Source organism: Gymnodraco acuticeps, unplaced genomic scaffold (genome assembly GCF_902827175.1).
Source record: "Gymnodraco acuticeps unplaced genomic scaffold, fGymAcu1.1, whole genome shotgun sequence".
Lineage (NCBI taxonomy): Eukaryota > Metazoa > Chordata > Actinopteri > Perciformes > Bathydraconidae > Gymnodraco > Gymnodraco acuticeps.
Window position 1 is genome coordinate 741392 of NW_022990158.1, and position 11825 is coordinate 753216.

At 40.2% G+C, this 11825-nt stretch overlaps 1 long non-coding RNA gene across 1 annotated transcript; it reads right to left on the bottom strand.

Moving 5' to 3' along the window:
• Window positions 1-7744: 7744 nt before the first annotated feature.
• Window positions 7745-9756, bottom strand: LOC117546961. Its single transcript, XR_004569103.1, has 3 exons — window positions 9697-9756; window positions 8655-8711; window positions 7745-7997 (listed from the first exon to the last, which is right to left on the bottom strand). It is a non-coding gene; the product is annotated as an uncharacterized LOC117546961 (long non-coding RNA).
• Between the last annotated feature and the right edge of the window lie 2069 nt (window positions 9757-11825).

Consider the following 11825-nt stretch of genomic DNA (forward strand, 5'->3'; position numbering starts at 1 on the left):
AGAAGCATTAGCTAGCAAGAGAATGAGTCCAGAGTTAAACGATGTTTTGAATGATGCCGTACAATTGATCAACTTCATACAGTCCAGGCCTTTGAATCATAGACTGTTTCAGTCACTTTGTGAAGACGGTGGGTCAGAACATAAACAGCTCCTGCTTCACACTGACGTCCGCTGGTTATCCCGAGGGAAGACGTTACAGCGGCTGTTCGAGCTACGCAATGAAGTGAGGGCATTTCTGTCGGAGCACACACACCCACTTGTGGCTATGTTCGACGACGCTGACTGGGTAGCTCGGCTGGGATACCTCTCTGATATTTTCAGCAAACTCAACCAGCTGAATCTCTCTCTTCAAGGTAAAGACACAAATGTTCTTAGCTTGTATGACAAAGTGTGTGGATTCATGGAGAAGATCAAGCTCTGGCAGAGCAAATGTGAAAAAAGGGGATACAAGTTGTTTCCTGCAGCTGAACGCATACATTGCTACTGGTGAATGTGACAGAGCTCCAATTGTGAAAATAGTACACACACATTTGTCCAAGCTCAAGAATGAGTTAAACTCCTACTTCCCTGATATTGACAACAAGTCATCCACACTGGACTGGGTGCGTAATCCATTTGTGACGTGCATTAACAGCAGCATTCCCGCCAGACTGCAAGAAGACCTCATAGATGTGTCCTCAGATAGGAGCCTGAAGATGAGGTACTCAAGCACACCACTGACACAGTTCTGGTGTGGTGTGGAGAAGGAGTATCCTGAATTGGGGAAACATGCCCTGAATGAACTGTTGCCTTTTGGGTCCACATACCTGTGTGAGGTGACATTCTCCGCCATGACCCACATCAAGACTAAACACAGGAACAGACTCAACTTGGAGAATAACCTGGTCACAGCTGTTGCAACAATCTCCCCCAGACTCACAAAACTGATGAGGGAGAACCAGGCTCAAGTGTCACATTAATTGGTGAGTTACCTTACTTTTTTTTAAAAGTCTTTAAACAATGGCTATTATAATGTATATGATTAGTTATGATTGAATATGATTTAAGTGTCACATTAATTGTCGCATTGGTCACACAGACAAAAATATCCTCCTCTTCTTTATCTCTCCTCGTCACTTCTCTCCTTCTTCCACTCCCAGGTTTCACCTTAGCTACACACAGGGCCGTATCCAGGCCCCGCCCCCCGGCCCGGGTCTGATATGTGCTGCCACTGCACACACACACACACACACACACACACACACACACACACACACACACACACACACACACACACACACACACACACACACACACACACACACACACACACGATTATTACGGTATATGGTTATTATATCCCTCTCACATTTTTCTCATCTTTTTATATTCAGATCTAATTCTATATTTCTTTCTTTCTTTCTGCTATTACCCTGCCCATACCTATACCCCCCTCCCCCATGCTGCTATGACACCCACATTTACCCAAGGGGATCAATAGAGGAATATCTCATCTGATTGTATCATATCGTATTGTATCGCATCTCATCTTATCTTAGTTTTGTAGCAGATTCTTCAGTGCTTTGTTAACTTAATGTTACAATGGGAATGAAGTGATGTCAGACCTCAGAACTAAACTTTACTTCAATAAACTGCCAACCTGTGTGACCATGTGACTTTATCCAGGTCATCCACACACACACACACACACACACACACACACACACACACACACACACACACACACACACACACACACACACACACACACACAATTGCATTTAGCTGACGCTTTTATCCAAAGCGACTTACAATAAGTACATTCGACCAGGAAGACACAACCTTGAAGAAAACAGAATCATATAAGTACATCAGGTTTCATAGAGCCAAACATTTCAAGTGCTACTCAACTGGCTTTAGGTAAGCCAGTCCTTTATTAGTATAAAAGTGCTTCGTTAATAGTTCTAACGCTCGAAGTGGAGTCGAAAGAGATGAGTTTTCAGTTTGCGCCGGAAGAAGTGCAAGCTATCTGCCGTCCTGATGTCAATGGGGAGCTCATTCCACCATCTTGGAGCCAGGACAGCAAACCCACGTGTTTTCGCCGATGGGAACTTGGGTCCCCCTCGCAGCGAGGGCGCAACGAGTCGTTTGGCTGATGCAGAGCATAGTGCACGCGCTGGGGTGTACGGTTTAACCATGTCCTGGATGTAGGAAGGGCCAGATCCATTCGCAGCATGGTAAGCAAGTACCAGTGTCTTGAAGTGGATTCTAGCAGTTACCGGAAGCCACTGAAGGGAGCGGAGGAGCGGAGTGGTGTGGGAGAATATACACACACACACACACACACACACACACACACAGCCGGTCTGCCACAATATATACACTGTAAAAAAAAAACTCGTAAAAAAACGGTCAAAGTACTGGCAGCAGTGGCTGCCAAACAAAAACCCTTAAATTAAAGTAAAATACTTTAACTGAAATAAAGTGAATAAGCCATTAATATACGGGAATTGTCCTTAAAGATTTTACAGGAAAACACTGTAATTTTACAGATGTATCCTCTCTTTTTACAGTCAATAACATTTAATAAAAGTACAGCACTAATATTTTAACGTGCAAACACTGTAATTTTACAGATGTATCCTCTCTTTTTACAGTCAATAACATTTAATAAAAGTACAGCACTAAAACTTCTACGGGCAAAAAACCCGTAAAAAAACGGTCAAATGACTGGCAGCAGCGGCTGCCAAACAAAAAACATTAAATTAAAGTAAAAGTACATTAACTGAAATAAAGTGCAAAAGCAATTAGTATACAGAAATTGTCCTTAAAGATTTTAGAGGAAACTTTCCTCTCTTTTCAAAATCCATTGTCTTAAATTGTTACATTAAAATACCTTAAAGGAGACCTATCATGCTATATTTAAATGATATAGTGTATGACCATACCTATATAAGGTATATTTATACATTTTATTTTTCAAAATACCAAACAGATCATTGTTTAGCCATGCCTCGTTTCGCTCATTTTCGCTCTTTTCCAAGCCTGTCTTTGAAAATTCTGAGCAGCAGCTGACCACGCCCCCTGCAGAAGAGCGGGGCATGCGCCGGCGAGAGTCACGTTACCATGCTTTCTGTGATTACGAGTGTGGAATAAACATGTCATCTCAAAGCAATGCATGTGTTCAAGCGTATTATCAATTTGATCCAGAGATTGACCCTGAAGCAGCGGAGGTTTTGGTGGAGGTGCAAAAATCTCGGTTGCAGCAGGACGTTTCTGAATGGTTAGTTGACAAGCTGTTGTTCCTATTTATTTTACTCTGTTACGATGATTGCTACTTATTCCGTTTATATTTTGGCTAATTAGCAAGAATGCTATGTGTACAGTTTATAACTTAGAGCTTGTAACGCAAAAACAGCGATACATATATATATTTATAAAGGGAGACATTCATATTTTCAGCATATATACAATGGCCTCATTGCGTTTATTAATAGTTTACACCCCTTTTCTTCCAACATCGTGCAACAACCGTTGGAAAGTTCAATAACTTAGTGATAAAAAGTATAACTCCAACAACACCTCAGTTGTCAGCAGTGTGTGTAGTTTCATGTGTTTTTAAAAGCTCAGTTATTGACTTCTTTCTACAGGTGTACATGTGCAAATTGCGGCACGATGCCTTCTGAACGGAGAATGTGTGCTGCATGGAGATACCACAGGTAACATTTTTGATAGCTTCACTAAGTTGTCTGTTTAGAGAATGCATTTTTAACATGTCATTCAATATGTTTATCACACTAGGTGTCAAGACGGATGCAGGAACTTGAGGACTCTGTAACCTGTATGGTGGACCATCCTGGATTGGAGCCTGTGTGCCTGAATGTGTTCTCCCTGCAGAATGCATTGAATATTTACAGAGCTGAACATGGTGGACTACAGTTGAGGCAAATAGAGCAGTGAGTGGTTTGTTTCTTTTGACTGAAATTGTAAAACGAATGCTAATATTGTTCATGGAAATAAATACTGGTGTATATGGCTTTATGCAATCTTTCATTGTACATGTACTATTATATATATATATATTATTACACAGCAATGGCATAACACACCCATGTGTACGACAAAAAAAGTCCACACACAACCTTATGCTTTTGAAATCAGAATATTCTTTACCCATCCAAACATGAATAATCACGACACATTTGATATCAACTCGGAACTTTATTGTCAAAATCAACGGTTCTTTGAACCCATAAAAAAAAACGAAATGTACTTGTATTTTGTATAAATTACACTAAATATTTTTTTTAATGATTTCAGGCGTCACAGGTATCTAGCCTACAGAAGCTTTGTGAGCTGGTGCTGGGGCTTCCTTGGACGCAGGATCAGAGTGGTGATTCCGGCCTGCGTTGTCCTCAAGGAGGCAGGAGTTTCCTGATCCGCAAAATGTCGATGTTGGGTTCAGACAGCAGCCAAATTGAACCGTGTAGCATACCCGGCGATGACCTCGTCCCTGTCAGGTCGCTCATAATGGTGCAGGGTCCACAAAGACTTGGTCGAAGATGAGGTCCATCAAGTTGGCCACGTAGCCTGTGCAATGTTTAAAAAAAAGCACAACAAAAAATGTGGTTTAGATTAGTATATGCATGTAAAAAACTGAAAGTTCTTTCTAATTTTATATTTGTAAATAGTTGTATAATAAATATTTTAAACACTTACGGAATGCGGGGTCAGTCTTTACTGGTTTTGCTCTGCATTCTCCCTTCCTGGCCTTTGGGAACTGCAGTTTATATAGAGGGTTTCCAGTGGATGTAGTGGCTTGTGCACGCTCAGCGTTTTCATTGTAGTGCAGGGCTGCCAGGTACAGTCTTTCATTTCCGCCATGATAAAAAAAATGTAAATAATAGCAAAGGATGTACAAATTGTCACTAATTAGTAAGTATGTGAGGTGCTGGCCTGTAAAGAAGAAAACATAGTTAGAACAAAATCATCTCAATTTAGTATTCAGGATGAGAAAATACTATTTGGATAAATATAGTCTGAAATCCCAAAAGATGGGGCTTAAAACTCTCTATTTAGCAAAGCTCTTTGCTTAGCCTTTTCCAATCTGAGTTAGTTTTGAACCGTAACGTGCATGCTGTGTTTCTGACTCAATACAGATGATATGTTGGAGAGGGGCTGAGCTCAGTAGACTGACTGTAATGAGTGCTAGCCACTAATTAGCCTGTTGCTAGGTAAGGCCTCGTCAACAACAACAGACCAACGGGGCTTTAGTTCTGTTTTACTCGTGGTGTGTGTGTCCCCTCGCATACATACACAGTGTTGTATCCTCACACACCCCCATTTATATTCATGTGCGCAAACAAGTAAACACACAAAAGCTTTTACATATAACGCTGCAAAAAACGGCATGTCTCATTGGCGTAGCGTAGCTTAGCTTACAGATCTGATCGTTCTTACAGACTACAATCACAAAAGCTTTTACATATAACGCTGCAAAAAACGGCACTTACCTACAGAAGATTACGTTTGTTATTATAACTTACTCAATATGATTTTAGAGGATACAAAATACTAATAAATAGGAGAATAAATACTTGTGTTATCGGCTAGGGCGTGGCTTTACAGCCTTCACACAGATCGCCATTACTGCAGTATGTCTGAACATGTTAGCAAATGCCTGATAATTAAAATAAAAGACAAAGCAAAGACTGCGGAGCGTACAACATAAAATGTTATAAAAACATATAAACACCTAACCGATTACTATTTGGGTTTGAGGCGACATTGATACGGCGAAGCTACATGCTACATGCTACATACTACAAGCTAGAGATAGCTTTATCAGGAAAAACACCGCTAAATAAAAACTTACAGCTTCAAAATTGGATGTGTCCTCACTGGCCTGCTCCCGGATGGTTGGTATTGATCCCGGCAATGCACGTGGCCGTGGCTCATTCCCCTGATAGGTGGAGAGTTGACCAATAAGCGGAGCACGTCTCTTTGTGACGTAGGAAAGTGTTGAAATCTGGATCCGTTTTTTTCAGATCCGTTTCAGCCACTTTTTTAGAGATTTGGCGAAGGAGGAAAATAGAGAGGGTTGTGTTTTCTGACACTTGGTGAGTTCCCTGGAACACCGGGGACACATATTCATGTATACAAGACGTCCAAAGGTGCATTTTGCATGATAGGTCCCCTTTAAATAAAGTTCTGATGAGAAAAACAGTTTACATTTTTTTTATTAGATTTGTATGATCAAACACTAAAATAAATACAGAACCTAAAGTTCTACAGCTAGAATACTGTTATCTTACAGCTTTTTTCTAACATTTTCCAATCAAACAGGTTCAACAAAATGACATCACAAAATGTTCTGTAGGAAACAATTACTCTGAAAACTTAAAATTAGTGCTGTCAAAATTATCGCGTTAACGGCGGTAATCAATTTTTTGAATTAATTGCGTTAAAATATTTAACGCATTTAACGCATGTGCAGAATGGCCCGCCCCATACGTGCCACCAGTGGCAGCGCCAGGGTATGGCTGGGGTAGGCTACACCCATACCAAGAAATGGCTTAGCCCCACCATGAAAAATGATGTTAAAGGAAGCAAAATAAAGTCTGCCAACTCGCGCAGAGTAAATTGCACAGACAGCAGTTAGTCAGATTGATTTCAGTAGCCACGGTTTTGAAAACTTTTGTCACGTAGTGATCGTCTTCTCAATAGAACATCTTTGATAACGGCGTGGTGTTGTTGCAGGAAGTCCCGACGGAGAATACTTTTGCTGTAGTACAGGGGTGCACATAACGGGTACGCAGATTATGTGCGTAATCTGAAATGCGTACCGTCACTTGTGTCACAAAGCGCATTTGCTTACCGACGTACTTGTGAAGCTTTTCCAGAAGGCGGTTAGATCACCGGACGACAGAGTCGGTCTCCGTGTGCACAGACAGGGCTGCTGTTAACGTCGGTCTGTACAACGGAATTGTGCCCAAACTACGCCAACCGGCTGCGGAGGGAGACTCCCCCCCCCCTTCACTGGAGAACTGCGCTAAAACAGCTGATCACAACGTTCACACTTTGTGGTCACGAAGTACTCCACTAGCCGCCCCTGTAGGATAATGAATATTGGCTGCAAAAAACTTGAGGCCCAATCATGTTTCCTCTGTCCATTCTGCGCTACTGTAGACATGGCAGTGCAACCTAGAGGACAAACCGATCAGAATCAGAAATGGGTTTATTGCCAGGTAGGTTCACACGTACGAGGAATTTGACTAGGTGTCGTGCACCACGACACCTGGACACACGACATACAAATACATTTTTTTTAAAAGTACACAGATAGCGAACTATATTAAGAACACTGTAATAAAAATATAGTAAGATAGAAATAAAATAAAGCAGTAACTTACATCGAAATAGAATGCAATAAATTATAGAATATAAAATATGTGCAGTAAGCAATATTTAAACATTGCATTATTTACCATCCTGTGATCTCCATTATGTAATGCATAGAGTCTGCGTTGTGGCTGAGGTAAAGTGTCAGTGGGGGGGGGAGGGGGCCTTGTTGAGGTGGCGAGAGGTTTTGGTCCTGATGGAGAGAGGTGTTGGTCCTGATGGAGAGAGGTTTTGGTCCTGATGGAGAGAGGTTTTGGTCCTGATGGAGAGAGGTGTTGGTCCTGATGGAGAGGTTCTGGTCCTGATGGAGAGAGGTTTTGGTCCTGATGGAGAGAGGTGTTGGTCCTGATGGAGAGAGGTTTTGGTCCTGATGGAGAGAGGTTTTGGTCCTGATGGAGAGAGGTTTTGGTCCTGATGGAGAGAGGTTCTGGTCCTGATGGAGAGAGGTTCTGGTCCTGATGGAGAGAGGTGTTGGTCCTGATGGAGAGAGGTTCTGGTCCTGAGGGAGAGAGGTGTTGGTCCTGATGGAGCGCAGCCTCCAGCCAGAGTGTTGTGTTGAAGGCAGAGCTGAAGTCCACAAACAGGATCCTGGCGTAGATTCCTGCTGTGTCCAGATGCTGGAGGAGGAAGTGAAGTGATAACTATTAGTAAACCATAATGATGGATGTTATTATCAGCAGCTGCCAATAGATCCCCTACATCTTGTATGATGGACCTTTGAAGCACAAGCGCACGCACGCACTATTGTGGGAACAATCAAACGCACCCTCCCAGGCACTGCGTGTTAGCGAAGTACAACTGGGATTTCGAAGAGGAAGATATTCTTGGTCAATTCTTAATAAAAAAGAAAAACCAACAAATTGAGCACTTGAGTTTTCATTAGCAGCGCCTAGCTACAGCTGCGGAGTTTTGGTAAATACCGCTAACAGTCTATTTCCTTAAAATGGTACATATCGCTGAATCTATATTTTTATCTTCAGGTGATGAAATCTGCATAATGTTCCTGTACAATAAGATTCGAGCATTTTGTAATACAGTGAGGAAATTCAAGACCAGTAAATATTGATTGATTAAACAACACTAAATAAAATGTTAGTGTTTTCTTCAAACTCAAGACTCTCTGCTGCAGCTGTACCTTAAAGACAAAACAATTGTCTGATGATCTTTGTTGAACAAGGTCTGATTGTCCTGTACATGTACAATGTGGGGTATTTTTAAATACTTTACTAAACCACATTCAATATTATGTTAGACACAAGTTAGTTATTACTCACATATCAAAGTCTTTTCATCTGCAAGATGGAAGAATAGCTGGGTGCTGCCTGGAGAGACTGATGAGGGACACAGGCTGGCGTTAGCAGCTTTCCACACAAAGCCATCACATCTTCTCTTCCATAGTCCTCACTGTCCACTGGTCAAAAGAGTGAACATCACAGCTGTCATGTTAACCCTTTGTTACACAACATACAACCAACATGTGTCAAAAGTGACCCGAATTAGTTTTAATTGTAAATATCTTTGCAATAAATTACTTTAACCATTCAGGATCCCAGGTATTCCTCAATTAACATGTTTTGGATCAACACCAATTCTAATTTTTATTTGTCCCTTTCTTACTTTTTGAATAAAAATCATGTTTGTATCACTACACTTCTAAGGCACAACATGGGTCAAACATTACCCGTATTCTTTTGCCATGTTATTTCATGCATGGCTGAGTGTTTCTTTACTATACATTTTCAAAAATAATTAATTTTAGCAGTGATTTGGACCAAGCATGTATGATGTAGTAATACAAAAAGTATTTTAGTTCACAGTGTGACATTAGCTAGTCATGTTAGCGTGTAATATATAGAGCAGAGTTAACTAGCAAGTTAGCCGAACGTTAGCGGTTAGCTGTTTATGCTATGCTAGCTGTTGGCTACTGAACATTAACAAACTAGATTCCGCTGTAAGAAAGCTGTGAAACTTTACATTAAACTTGGCGACAACACTGTGACACCCCACTGCATGTTTATGTGTAATTCTCCCGTGTTGGAGACGAGAGGGTGGGGGGGGCGGCACTGCAATAAACTGTAAACTAACGTTAGCAGCCGCATGTTAAGCCGGGTTTCCCGGGCGCAACATCTTGCAAGAAACAGCATCTCAGGGCTTCTTAACATTTAACAACCTATTAATTATGCATACCAACTTAACGGGAAGAAACTCAGCTAACTAGAAGAAGAAACGTAACCTTAAATAAAAAATAAAACATTCACAAACTAAGTAAGGATTATCTAAACACATGTTTAACTCCATTACAGTTGCAGGACTCACCAGATCTCAAGTCTTCTGTTCTTTGTTGACGTCCCGATGCTCATATTTAACGTGTAGATGTAAAAAGATCCCGATATGAATCCATAAACTCCTGTAGCAGACACACAGATAGCTGTAGCTCCAGCAGGAGGAGACCCGCTCAAACTGACTTGGATGTTTCAAATGTGAACGACAGGCGCGGACAGTTCTCATTGGCAGGTTTCTTCGATGATGTTTATATGAACCAATCAGGAGTGTTGTGGACTGATTCCAAACATGCCTGACTTGTCTGCCGTGTTTTGGCTGAATTCTATTTCAAGTGCCGTAGCTCTGGCTGTCGGCCAGAATCCGAAAACCATACATTATACTGTAAAACTAAGGTTTATTACTGTAAATTGACCAATGGAAAAAAAACACAGCAACAGAACACATAAATAAAACAAGGATAACTGTGACTTATTGTTGAGTAAATAACAGTGTGTGTTTTAAACCTTGGTCCTCCCTGCAGAGATTTCTCCACTTTCTATGATTTTTTTTTTAATGATATTGTCAACTGTCGATGTTTACAATATAGTTAGTTAGGAATTTCATGAAAACATATTTATTTACTTTTGTTTCAACATTGGATATTTTGTGTTTTTGTTGGATTCAATCGAATATTGAGAAAATGATTTATGTAAAAATGTTTTACTTACATTTTACGTTTTTTTTATCTTACGCTTTTCTTACAGTTTTATGTTTACCTTAAAATTACAAAGAACATCTTAAAGTCTTATAATAGTAATACACTTTTATATTACGAGTTACATATTTAATTACAGATAAAAACATTTTATTTTACGTACATCTGCATGTATTTTCTGAAAGTGCAAAAATACTGTAAATATTATATAGTAAATTTACAGTAAAAAAAAAAGGAAATAAACGTTATTTGTTGTTATTGTCAAAATACTTCAAATAATGTTTTGGGTTGTTAATTTATAGTTAATATCTGTCATTTTACAGGATTTTGCAAGTTATTTAAAAAAACATGATAATTACTATACAAATTTACAGTTATTTCCTGTAAAATTACGATCTTTTTTTACAGTGTAGACTATTAATATATCCTGGGGATCACCACGATTGATTGCGTAGTAGGGGGTACTTTAGGTTGGCTTGAAATGCTTTGGGGGTACAGTACTCAAAAAAGGTTGGGAACCACTGTTCTAGAGGACCCTGGAACCGAGGGGAACTCTGAAAGAATACGCCCATTGGCTACAAATCAATATATGATTGGTTGATCAAACTGTCAGTCTAAATGTATGCTCTCATTCAGTGCAATGGCCAGGGCATTCGATCAAGGATGTAGAATACCTTGGTTGAAGGATATTCTACCCAGAGACCCAGAACAAGATCGGATTGGTTGCTTTATTTTCTAACAGAAAACCACTGAAATGCGTAGTGCATGGTCCGAGAAGGACAAACAAATCAACGTAACACTTTAATATTACAGATCAACAACACAGATACGATTCTCATTTATTCATTTTATATACATTTTATTAAATGTTATTACATTTTATTTCTATAATTAAATCGATATTTTGTTTGTTTTATCTGAGTGTTCCAGGGTATTCTCTGAATACCTTGAAGGCCCTGACGGTTCGCCACTGAAATCTATCGATTAGATTTATGATTCAAAAATAGTAAAAGTAGGATAGACATGTGGATATTATCCGGCTGAACACAACCGTTTTCCACAGACCTTATTTCGAGCGATTTTCCAAAACCCTATGGAGAAATCCCACTGCTTTCTGTCGAGGGAATCCGAGCGCAGCTTACTTCCGGGTTTTAGGACGCGTCACTGCACCACTTGCATAGACCTCACAGCGGAACTTGTCATAAAGTCCGCGAAAATAAAGCCCGCCCATTTAGAGGGAAGATATGATTGGTCAATTGTACTGTCATTTGACATTACTCTCTCGTTGAGTTACTATAGAGAGGCGAAGTCACGCCCATCTACTTCCGGTCCATGGGACCCCGGAAGCGAAATATTATACATTGAATTCAATGGAGAGAGAAAACGTATCTTTTGATCCCGTTTGAATTGTGCCACGAACTACACATATAATGTTTGTCAATCTTAAACAATCATTTCCATGTCAAAA